The sequence below is a fragment of the Dermacentor silvarum genome, chromosome 1, assembly GCF_013339745.2.
Source record: "Dermacentor silvarum isolate Dsil-2018 chromosome 1, BIME_Dsil_1.4, whole genome shotgun sequence".
NCBI classification, from domain to species: Eukaryota; Metazoa; Arthropoda; class Arachnida; order Ixodida; family Ixodidae; genus Dermacentor; species Dermacentor silvarum.
In genome coordinates, this window is record NC_051154.1 from 449357970 (window position 1) to 449375223 (window position 17254).

Sequence of the window (17254 nt, forward strand, 5' to 3'; positions counted from 1 at the left end):
TGTACACGTTATATCAGATGGGGAGCTGTCGCGGTTTTCGTGACGTCACATGACAGACAGGTGAAGTTGGAGTGGCTCGAAAATGTTTTGACCAATCGTGGAGGCTGATTGCAGAAATTGGAATCAAAACAGTTTGGAATCTTTGTACGTTATAGCGCCCCTGAAACACAATGATGACGGAGAAATGTGATGAGCAATTCACAATACATATACATATGAAACAGGGCGCGGATCAAATATACAAGAATAACACCTAACAGCATTTCACTAAAATAATGTTCAAAAGAAAACAACGATGTCATACGCGTGGCCGGGCAGCAGCAGCAAGACCATAAACCTGTGAAGTCGGTGCGCGAAGCTTTCCCGAAGAATGCTGGCGGGCCGATCTTGCTGAGGTGGACTGCAATTGCTGGGCTGGATTTCCCGGGAGTCTAGATTTGACGTCTTCTCTCAAGCATGTTGAGCTAACTTAAGGCGATCTACTGTGAGCTTCATTGCAGACGTTGGTTTGTAGTCTCGTACGTCAACTAGTTCCTCGGAATTCCGACGTGGCCAGGCGGCCCAGGAGATACTGGACGGCACTAGCCCCCTGATGGCTTCTCAGCAGCACATAGGTTCAGCTTCTAGACTAATTAGCTGGGACCAAAACGTGCGCTTAAATAGCCTCTCCTTTCTCTAGTTCCCTATGTAGGGGAACTGCCGGTATGCAGAGTTCACCTAATTCATGACTCCCCCCAAAAGTCTTGGCCGTGCCCCTTTCAGCATGGACGAAGGATGGTAGATTGCCCTCTCTCCAAGGTCGAGCCCCGGCACTGCATGCACCACACGGACGCACACCTCTAGGTCCGTTAATCGGCGTGTCGATGTCTCGAAACGAGATGCCACCCCGTGGGGCCACGACATTTTTGACGCCCGTTAATCGGCCTGTCGCCTTCTCGAAATTATACGCCGCACAGTGAGGACACGACGTTTTTTTTTTGGCGGCCGTTAATTGGCGTCAAAACCACTCGAAATCTCTCGAAAATATGCCGCTCCGTGACAAGCATAGCAACCCCTTTATATTGTGCTTACACAAAAGCATTAATATACTTTCATGATCAGTAAGCTTTCTTTGTTGTCATTGCAGGACGAGAGGGTTCCACTCACCCCCTGTGTGGTGTATTCTGGCCACAACCTGGAACAGGCAGAGTTTCTCCACCTCTGTGTCGACAAGGAGCGGCTGTTCATGGTCAAAAATGCGGAGGAAGGGGTCATCGCAATCATGAGTGCATTTTTTGTATTGAACATAGTATATGGGCCTAAATACTTCAACACCAGTGCAGCTACTGGAACGATTGTTTTTTGGTTTGAATGTAATAATGCCAAGTGGTTGTTACAAAGTTTGTGAACAGAGTTGTGCAGGCAATGCGACACCGAGGTTCATGTACGTTACCATACGAATGCTAGCCTGACAATTTTGTGCAATAGCTTGAGCAATAGTTTTGTGCAATTTTTAATGTATCATTTTCTATCTTTTGATCACGATAATAGCATGATCCAGTAACTTCTTCCGCTGCTTGTGCCAACCACCTATAGACTGCACCTTTTTTTTGTTCTGATGACTTGACAGACAATGTAATAGTGCCCAAGTGTAGGTCAGCGAAAAACAAACGTGGTGTACTGTAGTCTGCATGTACTTATCGAAAACATTGCTGGGTGTTGCTATGTGCTGAAAAGAAGATTACAATACGTCTAGTTTTAATGAGGTCTGCCTTAACATTAATGTGTGTGAAACAATTGTCAGCAGTTTTATACAAAGATTATAGCTTGCTTGCTCTTCCTTAACATAGTTTGTTTATGAAACCTATTTGCCAGCCAGGGAACAATGTCCCAGCTTATAAGTACTGCATGATACAACTGTTAACGTTTGTATTCCCTTATAGGGCACATCAACACTGGCAGCCAGTGCTCAACTTTTCGTAACATGCTGCTTGGTCAATATTTTATATTTTGCGCATGTGTTGCATTGTGTAACCTACCCAATACAAGTGAAAGTTTTTGTGGTTTGACTGTCCTTTTATGAACTATGTTTTATGTTTATTATGTATAACTTAGCAGCTGAGGCCTGACATACTAGTCAAAACGCAACAGAGTATCCAATTTTTATAAGGTTTTACAAGGTTTTTACAAGTTTTGGATTGTAAAAAATGTTGCGTGGAACAATTATCAGGCTGAAGTACTGTTACATTGTCATGAATACCGGCAGCCTTTGCTTAACCTTTATGAATCTGCTGGCAGGCTGTAGTATCTTTAGCTCGTTTATTTTTTGTACATGTGTTGCCAATGCCTCATCCGAGTGAAAGCTAGTCGCTTATATACTACATATACTGGTGTTTCTACAAAGAGGTTACGTAATATTTAAAAATAGCCAGTTCTGAAGTACAAGGACTGGCTCGTTAGAAGACAGCATGCTGTCAGTGGTGCCGACCATGGGTGGATGGGTGATATCTGGTAATTAGTTGCTAATTAACAATCTAATATATCTTACTTTTAGTTTCAGCAGACTCATTGTAACTAGGAAATTAAATGAAGCTCTCTGCACAAGACATGTGAACTTTCGGATCTGGAAAAATACAATTACCCGGAGAACTGTGGCGTGATGAATTTAGGCTGTCTGAGCACGCGAAACTGAAACTGAGATGCTGCTGAAACTCAAGGCAACATTTTGCTTACGTCGCCTAGCAGCGGGCTACCAGAACACTGCACGAATCCCTATTGCTGCCCACTGTTGGGTGATGTGAGCAGAACGTCCCCTCGAAGGGCGCGTCTTTGTGCTCACTGCAGCCTCGGGTACAGTTTCGTGTGCTGTGATAGCCAAAGTTACCCACACAGTTGTGTGGGTAATTGCATTTTTTCCAGATTCTAAAGTCTATATGTGTTGTGCAGAGAGCTTGCTTCAATTTCCCGATTACGATGAGTCCACTCAAACTAAAAATAAAATGTATTTTATTTTTGTTATTTAGCAACTAATTACCATGTATCACCCATAACCTCGTGGTCGACACTGCTGGTGGCATGTCTCCAAAGGATCCGTTGTTTTATTTCAGAACGGCTGTTTTTACATATCAGCAATGTGTTTGTAGAAACACCCTTACAGAGTTGTGTGATATTACTGTTGAACAAATCTTATTGTGTACTCAGGTGAAACATGCACAGATGAAGAGTAGATATATACGTGGTGTCACCTCTGTTAATGTACTATAATTTTTTTGTGTGAAGGCCACCACACAGTTTTTTTTTTTGCAAATGGCTGCTCTGCTTTTACTCACTGGTACTCTCTCACTTGTACTCAGTATACACGCATATTATACCACAGATATACTATGATCCATGTGAATTACTGTGATCAGTTGCAAACTATATTATTAACTGCAGTGATACTTTACAAATAACGTTTGTATTTTATTGCTCCTTGTATGAATACAATAAAGTTCATTGACATTTTCTTTTCAAATCGTTACATATAGGTCTCATATATATGCTTCACCATTTAGTTAAGCTTTGCATTTTTGTTCAAATGCAGCAGTGACTTCTTTTGCATGTCCATGGAGTGAAGCAGAATACATATTAGCCAGAGATCTAAGACATGCTAAATGTGATGTTTTTGTGTGTGTATATTGCATGTGTACGTTACGTATAACTTGTGTTTGAATTGTATAGCTTGAGCAGATTTAAAAAAAAGTGATACATCTCCGATGACTGAGACCATGATGCATATTGAACTCCTGCATGAGACAACATGCACTTTTCAAAGCACGGCTCATGGAATAATATTTTAAATCTCCACATGCGTTATACATATATATTGTTTAACTATAATTTAACTTTAAAAAACTTTTAACTTCAGGCAACTGTAAGCAATATACCGTAGGTCTCATTCATCTATAAAATGTTCCACTTTAGAGTTCAGTTCAAGCTATTTGACATCTGGTACAGGGGCCGTACACCCATCTGGCACCCTCCACAGTGGGTGTTAAATAAGGAAAAATAAATGAAGGGTGTTGCTGCCACCCTTCGGTTGGGGTGTTTTCACAACACCCTACAGTTTCTTTACATGGGCACCCTTGTTTTAGGGTGCGCCGAAAAGGCACCTTGTAAAATAGGTGCTAACTTACACCCTTAGGGTGTCGTCTCTGCGACAAGCCTATTTACACCCTTTTGGGTGTAAAAACTTTTACTGTGTATATGGTGATTGTAAAGGAGCAAAGAGATGCCTACTTCTTCAGCCCTTAATGGAGCACGGCGCAGAACGCGCGTTTGTTCTGCGCCGTGCGTTCACTCCCCGTGAAAGCGCGCGCCCCTCGCGCCCTTTCACTCGCACATACAGCGTCCGGCGCGCGGCGACGATGTCATATCCATTGACGTCATACGGAACCTCAAGGCGACGGCGTCGACGACGGCGACGCCGACGGCAGAAATCTGCTTTTGAGTGTCCATATAATTGCTATCGCAATAAAAGGCGGAGTCGTCTATATTGCTAACTGCGGCGAATTGTTTCAATTACAAACACAGCACCGAACAGAAAGAAGCTTCCTAGCGAACGTTGAAGTACAGCGAATTTGGGCAACAAACATGTCCCGCAACCATCCTCAGTCATGGTGACAAATATTGAAGTTTAGAGTGTGATGAAACACAAACAAAAGCAGCAACAACTCAATTTTTCATATGTTTGGAAAGGTCACAGTCAAACTCGGTACTAACGAACATGCTTGTGCGCTAAAGGTAGTTTGAAATATCAGGTAAGGGGATATACCCGAACTTGCCTGTAAAAAGCTCAAACGTTTGTGAAGAGTTTGTTATTATGGTTTTGATATCCCTAGAGGAGTAGAGAAGCCAAAAAAGAATCAAAATATTGAAAACAAAGGTACGCTAAGAACTGTGTTCTCAGTGCCCGAAATTGTACGCTTCCCTCAATGTCCGGACAGTACTGCCGCAGCAGCTCAGCTACTATGAAAGTTCATTCTGAAGCATTACCCAAGGTAACTCTTCAGCTGGTAGCACACACACCGAGTGCAATATGTTGCATTGTTAATGCAAATTTTGTTGTACCATTGTAGTTTTTGTAAGATACTCCGCTTAAATACCCACTTGTGGGGCGGGGATTGTGTGTATTATTACGTAAATTTTCAGTTCATTATCAGGAAATTATGTTACATGAGTAGATGTCAAAAACCTTTTTATGTTAGATAAAGAGAATGTAGTATGTTATTCTGGTTCAACGGCATACGCACTGTACATAGGGAGTCACATTCCACTTATGTGTCGCAAGGGACTCCGCAAAAATGTTTTGTGCCCCGGAAAATAGAATTGGAGTTCAGCAAATATGGTTGTGAAAGAATGACAGCGCAGCTAGGCAAACTCCTTTATCAGGCATAAAACTTCTATATTCATTATGAGCTTGCAGCGCGCAATCTCTTTTGTAGGAAAACTATTGCTATGGGATGCGTCTCATGCGCCAAGCATCTCAAAGCACTAGCTTGCACGAGGGAATGCAGTAAGAGTATTTCTCTCTTTCCACGCATGCTCCCGTAGCCGGTCGGGAAGGGTTTGCAGCTGCTGGACTGGAGGACACGGGTTTGAAACACACGACTACTTACGCAATTTTCTATTGACAATTTTTACTCGGCAAGATGGACTAAGACACGGCAAACCCTAAGGCGATGGGCAAAGGAAGCTTTGCTTTAAAAGATGTCACGATTGCCGCTTAGCAGAAGTGATGAAAAACCTCAAAAATCCGTAATGAGCACAGAGAAAAATTTTGAATGTGATGCACTGCAATTTAGGTCATATCTAAAAACCATAAGGCACAATCATAGTCTGCTTAGATGTCATTTGAATGTTCGTAAAAAGAAAATTCGAGAATTACCATCCCTGCATAGCACTTCTCTGTCTTTGTTGAGCTAATTCCCCTCATCAGCTTTGAAAGGCCAACTAGCCCGACAGTTAGTACTTAACCACTCCAGAAGCTTTGCCAAGAATTCTTCAGCAGCACATACAGTGCTCAGAGAATGAATCGCACAGGGAAACAAAGTAGAATACTCCTATGAGCCATGGCAGTACCAGGCAGTACCATTCACTCGGCAGTACCATGTCATCTCGCGAAAAATTTGGTCACTTAAGGTGATGTGGACTGATCTACGTGTATGAGCGAAAATTACGCCGATGTCACGTCAACTGCCGACAACGAAAACAAAAGAATGCGCTCAGTTAGCCCTACGATGACTGGCTTCATTCCGTGATCTCTGCGCTACTAATTTATGACCAGTGTCCGGAGTGAAATTATGTTGCAGTTGGCCTTCGAATAAAGTTTATGCACACTCACCAGTCCTCAGCTGAGACCTGTCAGCAGTCACCTGGGAGAGAAAGGCAGGAAAGTGCTGAGAATTATGCACTGGCAAAAGTAGTACCACTAAATGTTTTGCAGTCACACCTCGTTACAATGAAGTTGCATTCTAAACAAAAATGTGTGCTGCACGGTTGATTTTTGGTAATTTGACCTTGACGAGACCGACAAAACATTCTCAAACCGTTACATCAGAAGTGGAGCTTGTTTGCCGATATTTGACAAGCTAGAGCACTACACGGTCCGATTTTTCCAGCCCTGGCACGGCCCGGGCCCGTTTTTACGTTGGCCGGCCCGCCCTGGCCCGATCAAAACTTTTATGGCGAGACCCGGGCCTGGCCCGGGCCCGGAAATAATCTACGTTACCCGCCCGGCCCGGCCCGCCACCCCGTTACATTAGGCCCGAGCACGGCCCGAGCCCGACTTGAAACTTGCCCGAAGCCGGCCCGAGACCGAAAAATAATGTTTTTCAGAGTTGAGAAACCCGAGAATAACTCCCTGCACGTTACATGCACACCACCAGAAAGCCCTAGCCCGGCCCGGGCCCGAGTCAAAAACCACACGCCGTGCCCGAGCCCGGCCCGAGCACGTCAAAAAACTGTGCTACCCGGCCCGGCCCGGCCCACGGGCCGCGCTGGGCTCGGGCTTTCGGGTAAGCCCGAGCCCGTGCAGTGTTCTATGACAAGCAGCAGGGCTAACTAGAGGAGGACGAAGAAAAGAGCATCGCAAAATAGTGCTTAAGTTAGGATTCTTATTTCTTCATCCTTCAAATATGAACGTCCGCTAACTTGAGCAAGTTTCCCTACTACTTCGCGGTACACCTTTAAAGAAAGAAAGAAAGGAAAGATGACACAAAAGTGTGGCTAATCCCTTGAGCGTTTTCCTGGTTTGTACATCAGTATTGAGCCCAGCATATTTTTTCCCTGGAAAGTCTGTTTTGGCAATAATTTTAAAGAGCCTTATATATGGCACCGAAAACTCACTTAGCATCTTTGGCCGCCCTAAATGAAAAACCTTGGAGGACTAGCTCAAGCTTCGACTTTAAGAGTGGAAAGTGGTAGCGGCATTGAAGGGCTGAGCAATGACTCATACCCCGTATGCAAGCAAAAAACGGTTTGTGTTTTTTTTCTAATACAGTCAAACCTCGATATAACGAACCTCGATTTACCGAAATTATCGATATAACTAAGTTTTTCGCTGCAAGTACCACTTTGTTATGTCGAGGTTTGAGTGTATTTTCAAATTACAATCCGATGCTATCAAGTCTGTTGGTTGCGTGGAACTGGGACTTTACGAAATTTTTGACTTTGAGAAATTCAATATATCAGTAAGGGCTATGCACCACGTGGAGGGCCCGCGTGGTGGTTGTTTGAGATGCTTTTTTGTGATGGAAAATTCTGCCGGTGGCGGACGCTGCCAATGCATTTTCTGCGAGACGGGGCCCTTAACGCTATCGCGTTAGAATAATCATCATACACAGACCTCTCCATTGAAGGTACCAGCTGCTGCGAAGACATAATTGTTTTCACTAGTGTATGCCTGGGGCAACATCGCGCAGGCACCTAGGTTTTCTATCGTTCACTTTGCCTTCTACGTCACTGAGGAGGCAGTGTTCAAATGGCCCTCCTGCCTCGCCAAGCAGACAACAGCTGACGAAAGCACGGCACCAGCGAATCACGAGAGTGCAAACGAACATTCGTAAAGCGAGATGCTTGTGGGATCCCAAGCCGGCATGTACCAGGCAACACCATCAAGTGCACGATATCCGAGCAGGGCCAGTTACGATGCAGTCGACAAGACGAGTGACATGAAGCATATCGTTTTTTTTTGGTTACATCGCTTATCCCCGTCGTGTGCTTTTTGCCATAATGAACACTGACCACGTTGTGCATCTAGAAACATCTGTCTGGAACATTTGAGTGGCCCGGTCCACAAGAAAATGAATACTGGGTTGTAGGCGTGGTTCTATAGCTTATGGAGCTTGTGCATACTCACCCTTGCCCCGGAGCCCATGCGCTGTCAAGTAATTCATACAATAGCACTCAATGTCACTCTATTTGCACCGCCTCAAACAAGTCCTGCGTGCTACAGAGACGTCCGGATCCAGCAAGGCCAACTATTATAGCGAAGCATTTTTGTCCGAGTCCACATAGTTTTTTGTCATGTATTTGGCCTCTTTTGCGAAGCTGCCAGTAAAAGGTAGGAAGTCGTGGTTTGGATAGACTTCGTACAGTAAATTCTGCCTGAATTCAATTAAAAGCTTTGTGCTTTAAAAAGGCGTAGAACTGCCCAATTAGGCAAGACATCTGTGCTTCTTCAGAAGCTGCTTTGCGTCAAAGGCTGGGCACCCTTGCTCTATATTTATGGTTGCACGTGTAATAGTGCAACCATAAATTTCATTATGGATGCGTTCCAGAATGCTCCATGCGCTCGCTGCGTTCCTAGGCGCCTCCTAATTTCTAGAGACACACATACCCAGTGCACACGTATGTGCTCATACTACATATATACCGTATAGACGCGTGTAAGGGCCGCACGTACCTAACAAACTGAAACGCCGAATGTTGTTGTAGGAGACAATGAAAAGAATCCTTTTTTTCTGATGTGTAATAAGCGAAACACTCTCAGATGCCAAGTATACTGTAAATTATATTCAAAAGTTGTGCATTTATAAGCAAGCATTTGGAAACCATAGTCAGTACGAGCCCTATGGATCTGGTAGTGTAGATTTCTGAAGCTATAGGTTGCATGTATATGAAGGTATCTTTCTTGAATGCCTCGTTTGTTTTATCTAATAAGGTTCTTAAAATGGACGACTAACGTTTTTTGATAGAGCGGGTAGATAGTCACCAAATTAAACTGTCCGAATGACGATTAGATAATCTGCGTATTATGACCAATCATAACTGCTCAATAACTGCATTTTCTACAGTATAAAAAGCTTTCTTAGGCTCGTAAATGAACAGTGCAACCCCGCTCAAGCAAACACGAATACACGTGAGAATGAATAATGACAAAATAAGGGTGTAACCATACAGTTTTTCTTTTTTATTATTACTAATTCTTTAACGACACCGTATGCTCGTAAGTGTAGTTAAGCAAGCAGACTACGTAACGGGCTTGTTGTGTTGACATGATGCGATACCTGCTGGCACACATACTATAATATGTCTACCAAACCTTCGCATGAATTTCTACTACGTAGCCATAAATATAGCAGTCAACGCTGTGGAAAGCTGCGGAAGAAGTTCTGTAAAGAAAAGTTATCACTCCGCACGTTCCGTCCTTCAATTCGCTACGCGACAACAGCGTTCGCTCGCGCTAGCATCCAATTGAAGCACCTCGCGACGGGTTGCAAATAAAAAACCCGAAAAGAACAACAAAAATAAAAATCATCTAAACCAACGCATTAGTAGCCGTATACCACAGTGTGTTTGTTTCTAAGGATTAACGCTTGTTTCATTCAATACTGCGCCTGTGTAAAAACAGTTGCGCACAATTGCGGTCAAAAGACATCAAACTACATCGAAGTCTGAACGAAGCCACTGCAAAAGAAGTCTCTGTAGCCTCCATGGAACGGAGTATATAGCGCGATGCGACGTATTGAGCAGTCACACACGCCTCTAGGACGCGGCGTTCGAGGGCGGCCTCGTGCTCCTCGTCTGAAGCGCTTTCTGTGGCGGCGCGATCTTGCAACTGCGAATAAGACGAGATAATTAGCAGCGTAAACTGTTCACCTATATCGCGCACTGATCCCTCTTGGTTTCCTCTGTTACACGCATGCCCAGCACTGTTCGTCCTTTCCTTTGTCTCGTCAAATAATGGGGTGTCGTAGTGAGCTATGGGTGCTACACGGATATCGACACGAGTCACCAACTTCCATGAAAACAGCGCGGCTCGTCAGGCATTGCTGCTGTCGGGGCACATGCTTATTCACTTGTGTTATTCTATGTAGTTGTTTGGATAATGCAGCGCTAACCCACTCTCTGAAAAAGGTGGTCCAAAGGAATGCACTTACGTGGAACGGCGACCGTAGCGGGTGCGCGTTCTTCTTCTGGTTTTTAGTCCGTTCTGCACGGTCACGTGCTCAATTGGAACGCGAGAGCGCGCAAGGGCGCGTGGTGGTTCTTGCTGGCCGCGGTGCCAGTGAAACCTAACGTGTTCGAAATTGCTTCGGGAAAGAGAAACAAAAAAAGGACTCTTCTCTACTGCCGTCAGAGCAGAGAATTAAGAGCCCGTGTACAAAAGTAACGCAGGCGGTTCCGCTTAATATAGCCAACCTTTCTGTTGAGTTTATAAACGCTCGAATTGCGTTTCATTCAATGAATAATTACGTGCACTTAGCGAAATGGATGCAAGTTGAAAAATATACACATGTCAACTCACAGTTAAACACTGGCTGTATTGTATAAGGTGCATCTCCCAGTCCCCTTTTATACACCGCCTACACCACGTATAGCTGTAGTGCATAGGCGCCGACTACGGGGAGGCTCCGGGGCTCAAGCCCCCTCCGGAGTATACAGGGGGGGGGGGGGGGGGGGGCTCGGCTCTGCCCCCTCCCTTCCCGCTCCTAAAATGACAGTACCGGAGTCCTGTTACCCAAAACGTTTAAGGTTTCCTTTTAAGGAATCCATACATGGAGCCTCTGCATTTTTCCTTAACACGGTTATTGCGACTAAAAGCTAACTACGTCAATGTTGACGCGGACGTGCACGGATTTTTTTTCATAATTTCGCTTTATTTCTTCAAATCCTGACAATGGGAAAACAAGCACACTAAAAGCACCAACGGCGGCTCCCTCATCCCTATTTTTTCACTTCAACATCTTATTTTAATTTCCAGTGGGAACACCATGCACAGACACATTATATTTCAATGTGCATACTGGCCAAAATTTATGAAATTTTGTAACAGAAAGAGGTAGCTAACTAACAATTATTTCTAATGATATGGATAGCCTATGTGTAGAGAATCAATGTGTTGCTGTATGTTCAACTCGCTACAAATTGCTTTGCACACATTTTGACAACGAAAAAGACCTGCAGACTTAAGTGACCCCTTCGGCAGAGTTTTTTATCAACGGTGTGTGAAATACACGTAAATGATATGTGTCTCAGCATTGCTTCTCTTTCCAGTAGGTAATGCTAGCGACTCATGAAAAAAAACTTATAATGATTTACAATATACATTGAGGATGTAAACATCGCTACGTCCATGCAAAGGCCATATATATATATATATATATATATATATATATATATATATATATAATTCACTTAGTAACCCAAGTGAGGCCAAGCCGGATTCACTCGAAATCAAAATCAGTAGCAGTCATACGCAGCAGAGCTTCTACTAGGACTCAGAAAAAAAGAGGTTGCAGTTTTGCCTTACAGGCGAAGCAGTATATAATGATAGCGAAGCATAAGACAATTACACACAAAAGATTCTTCCCGTAAAAATCCGCGCAAGAGCCGCCCCCCCCCCCCCCCCCACTTGAAAGCATTTTTTTCTTTCTGATGTCACACCGAGAAGCAATCGCGCTCCACTGAGAATTTTCCCGCGCAGCGTTCTTTCGCGCGTAGCAACTGTATAAAAAAAGTCAGTTATAACTTAAGAAGACAGGAGAGGCGCCCCGACCTGACCACTGAAGCGCAGCAGCCGATTTCCACCACGACTAAAGAAATAGTCCCGCTGACGCGACTCGGCTCAGCTCGAAGTGCGGGCTGCCAAGTCCTCTGTCGGCGGGGTCACCTGCCGCCCACCTCATGACGTCATTCTAGAGTGCGCGCCCATTGATGGATGCATCCTCGTGTGCATCCACCTTTGAGGGGCAAATGACACTGCCTTCTAAAGTTCTACACGACTATATATGGCGAGAGGAGGCGATCGCGGAGGTTTACGGCGGATTTCATACTCGTAGTTGGAAAAATTGGATAAAATGACCCGGTCCCTTGTAAGGCTCGTCAGAATTGCGGCAAAAAAGTGCGGCCCTCCCATGAGTCTGTACGTTGGTTATAAGGCCTATATGAATTGTAGTAACATTTACTCACTAAGTAAAATAACAAACATCGTGCAATGCATGGAGCATGCAAACTAGTAAATATCCCGCTGGATTACCACGAGCAGTCGCTATCACAACGCTGGCATTATGAAGAATGCCGGCACCGGGGGTGAACGGTTCGCACAGTCATGCGATTCACCGTGACTCCGAAAATTAGATTCATCATCAGTCATCTGCATATTTTTATGTCCACTACAGGACGGCTTCTGTCAGCGATCTCCAATTAACCCTGTCTCTTAACTTCGGCTATGCGATCTGCAACACTTGGGGCAGCGCAAAAACATCCTAAGAAGAAAGACAGCGCGCATGAAGATAGCTGCCATCTCTGTGCGTCCTTTATCATTGCACCCCCCCCCCCCCCCAATGATTACCAACACATTGGATACGGCACGCGGGCCAGCGTAAGCGTCAACCGCACACAGTAATTTGCAGCTGCGGCAGGACTAGATGAGAAGGCGCGTGCTCTCCTCCCCATGCTGCGCATTTGATCAGGTGATCTGCTACTCAGCCGAATATTGAGCGCCTGGGAAGATCATGTCGATCAAGTGTTACGGCTCAGCGTTACAGGCTTTTGCTCGCACCATAGTGCATGGGTCGCTCACTGATATGACTTTTGGACTTTATACGGAATATCACGGCGACGACGACAGCGAAAATTTGCCTGGAGTGTCAATACAACTGCTGTCGCATTGAAATGAGAAATTGAAAACAGGTGTCGAGCTCGCTTCTACCGCGGCTGCGGACGTTGCATGTGCATCGGCTATAAAAACAGCATGAGCACCAACAACAAAACCAATAGTGAGCACCTCGCTTATCGGTACTTCGCCAGAACGCGTCTGACGCTGAAAAAGAAGCGTATTTTCCTACCGTATAAGCACCAGCCAAAACATAACACTAGTCGCACGGGGAGACAGCGCACGTGAAGGGGCCAGCTATCTCGGATGGCCCAAACTTGAAATCGGTGCAGATTAACTCTCTAATGAAGCGCGTGACCCACATATGTATGGCAGAGGCAGCAAAAGTAGAAGTTGAGGACCCGTGGGCTCTAGCCGCTAGGCTAAAGAAGACTCCACGCCGCTATCAAGAAGCTTCCTCACTCCCGTGTTTCCATCAGCGAGTGACATGTACCGCCGGAGGTTCTATGAAGTACTTGACACAGTGCTGTCTTCGTTACACAACATGTACCCACCTGATACGTGGGAGCATAAGTCCCACATTGAGCAGCTTGCCATAGCGAAGGAAGACGAAGCATATACAACATAGTTCTACGGTGACGACCTTGAACCAGGACGCCTCATTTTGCACATGAGATATGCTGATTGACATTGTAAGCCAGCAAAGGTCGACATCATTGCACACATTCGAAGACGTCGTGCACATGTTTACGGGGGGCAAGAGTGAATGCCTGCAAAACCTTTTGGCGGAAATGGCCAAGCTAAAAAGATTGCGTTGCCCATACCGGTCTCGTCGACCCCATCCGAGAGGTCATTTTCTTGCCTTCGGCGACTGAAAATATACTTGCGGTCGACGACTGGACAAGCCCGTTTGAACCATCTCGCAATTTTTTCACGCCCACAAAGAACTCTCCCACAAAATCAATTTATTTAAGATTGCCGACGACTTCACTTCCAGATCAAGTGTCCGAACGAACACTTTTTCAATGATCGTGAAACCATCGCATCAGACAACGAACTGCTGTCTTTAATAGGAGAGAGAAAGGCACCACCTTTCAAGTCAAAGAAACCACCTGGCTTAGAAAACAACGCAAAAAGTTATACAAATACAAATCGCTGTCTTAATTATTTATTTGTTAATATGTTTATTTATTTGGGCACCTGTTAATTTTTACTCTATAAACCTTTGTTCTGCCTCCGGAAACTAAACTAAAGCAATGGCATAAGGCATGCTTTGTCATGTAATGAAACTATGGCGTTATTATGCTTACGCTAATAATTCTAGTCATAAGTTGTGTTCAGAAATTTTTCTATATCGTTTAATGTTTATATATGTCATGTCTTATCTTCTCAATAATTCACCTTTCGTCAGGAAAAACTTTCTTGATTGTATTTTATGTATTAAATCTTTTACAAGGCATTACATTGCCTTTTCATAGATGTGCACTTGTGCTACTTAATACGCACAAAACACATATATCTCCCAAACGCGCTTAACTGAATCCGCTTGTCGAATGCTCAACCAAGAGACGCCAGTCTCTTGGCGGTGCGAGGGGACTCAGACTGTAAAACTGAATTGTCTCCTACTCTGACGTCTTGCAACTACTCATATAAGCTCGTCACTTCAGTGAACAATGTTTGGAGGTCACACGAAGTTTCCAGTGAAACGGTTATTAAAATTAATATATATATATATATGCAGACATGGGTGAGGTTCGCAAAGCTGGTCAGGCCCAAGACCCCCCCCCCCCTCCCGAAAAAATGAAAGCTTTCCGCCTATGCTGTAGTGTACCTAGTAGTCATCTAAGAGGACGCCGGCTGGTCAGCAAATCCGTGATAATAGACGGAGACTGGCGACATTTAATAAAGCGCTGTGACAGATACACAGCCACGTGGTGGCGTTTCAGCGAATTAATGGATGTGTACGCACTTAAAGCGACGCCCATTCGAAGCGGTAAACGTAACTGCTATGTTTGAAGAGGAATTTCTATAGACCCTTTTGGGGCGATCACGTAACTTTTGCCAAACTTTAAAAATATGCAAATATATCCACGTAGCTTGGATAGCACTAGGGTAATGTGTTAACCGTCACTTAGAGATGCTCACATTATTTTTAGCATTCTGCCTAATTGCATAACTAGTCGTCATGAAATAATCATCTTCCCAAAAATTACAATTACATGAAAAAACACCACCCAAGCACTCTATTACAGATGGTTATCCAGCCAAGCTTAAGCGTGTGGCCCCCATGTTTATGACAGGGTTAATCCCTACGGTTCATTAAAATATTTCTCAATTATTGGTTAAGCCTTTACGTTTATTAATGAGGTTGCACACACGTTTCGGAGGGTGCAGAAATATCGTGTTTCCCGGGAACACATGAACAGGAAAAAATGAAGCCTAACACTATTGGGCCGTTTTTGTGTGTTGTCGATCATGAACGTTGGCGCCTGGAAATCGTAACCCTTAATGGGATCGCATCAACGAGGTTCTACTGCATCAGCATGAGTGACTTGTGCGTGGATGCGAATATGTATCTGAATGAGTGGCAGTATAGTGGAAGCTGCCGCAAGTATGAGGGTGAGTGGTTATAGGTATAGTGTGAACAGAAGTGGCTATCAACGTGAGTGAGTGCTGGTGATCATTTGTAAAGGCATCAGCGAGTACTGGTGAGCGAGTGCATGTGACTACGGGTACATATCCTGCAAACATAACGTCGGGTGAGCATATATGCCACTTGTTCTGCTCGACATGGCTTTCAATCCCCGAACACGATGTCATAGACCCTAATGCACTGAAATACTCAAAGTGGTAAACTCTTCGACTCACAATTTATTAATTTAGTTTAGGAAAAAATCATCGGTAAACAAAAACAAAGGAAGCCTGTTCTGTGCAAATGTTTGGAAAGTTATTCCCATATTAATACATTAAAAGCCGACTGCCGTATTGGTTAAAGGAGGGCAGTTTTCTTTTAGCAATGGTACTCGTTGCAGGTTGTTGGCCTGATGATGATGATCTCTACTAGATGATGCCAGCTGATCTGTCCGACAATCTGAAACAGATGTCTTCGTGCAGCGCTTGTTTGCAATTCCTTAGTCCACAGAGGAAACAATCAAATCTTTTTTCTCTTGAACAAACATTACACAAGTTGCACATGCTAGGTCTTTTGAACGTAACCAAGTTGTTCATTATTTCAATAGCTAGAATCCACTTTTTGTATGGCGTCAGCAGTTCAGAAGTGGCACTGCTACCTTTCATTCAAGCCGTCTTTCAATGCTTCCTCTGCCATTTTAGAAAGGCATTCTACACACCTAGACTGATTCAGCAGTACTTCCCTTCTTGCGTTTCAAAAATGTAACATTTCCGACTTACTGTCTCGGATGTATCGGTGAGAATTCGGAGAGGGCAAGAGGAGACATGTTCTTCGTCGCTCGTCGCCTCCTCAGGGTCACAGAACAGGGAAGGCTGAAGTTTTCTGCACTGCGACGTGGTTCAGGCGCGTTCGCTGCAATGTCAGATATATATCACCATGTGACGTTTCTGTTTCACAGCTAGAGATGTAAGCGCCGCGAAAAACTAAAGGATTGGGAAAACCAGTTCTTGTCGATTTTTTCCGCACAGAGAAAGTATAGAAAAAATCATTAAAATTTCTACATGCAGTTGTACATGCTCCGCTCTGCAGCATACATTTCGAGAAGCGATGACGACAAGAAAACGGCAGTAGAGTTTTCAAGTGTCTTTATTACATGCTTTGAGTTTCAATTTGAAAACGCGGTGTAGCTTTCAAAGATGGCGGAATGCAGGACGCCATCCGAGTTGTGGTTCCGGACTCGTGTCTGCGACTTCGCAAATTATGTGAAATCACCAACCTGGTGGCAAGGCCTTTGCACCAATGAGCTGCTGACACTGAATACCTTCAAGGCTGCTGCAGATACCTTTGCCGTCTGCCATTTGTGAACAAAACTGTGTTTGTTTGAAATGTTCATAACAAGTTTTGCGACAGACTCTCAAGTAAACATGTTCGAACGCTCATCCACGTGCAATCAAATCTGAATATGGAAGCAATCCGTGGCCAATTTCAAATGGAGTGTGCCTAGCGAGAGTTACTGACACAGCGAACTTTTTCTCAGTTATTAA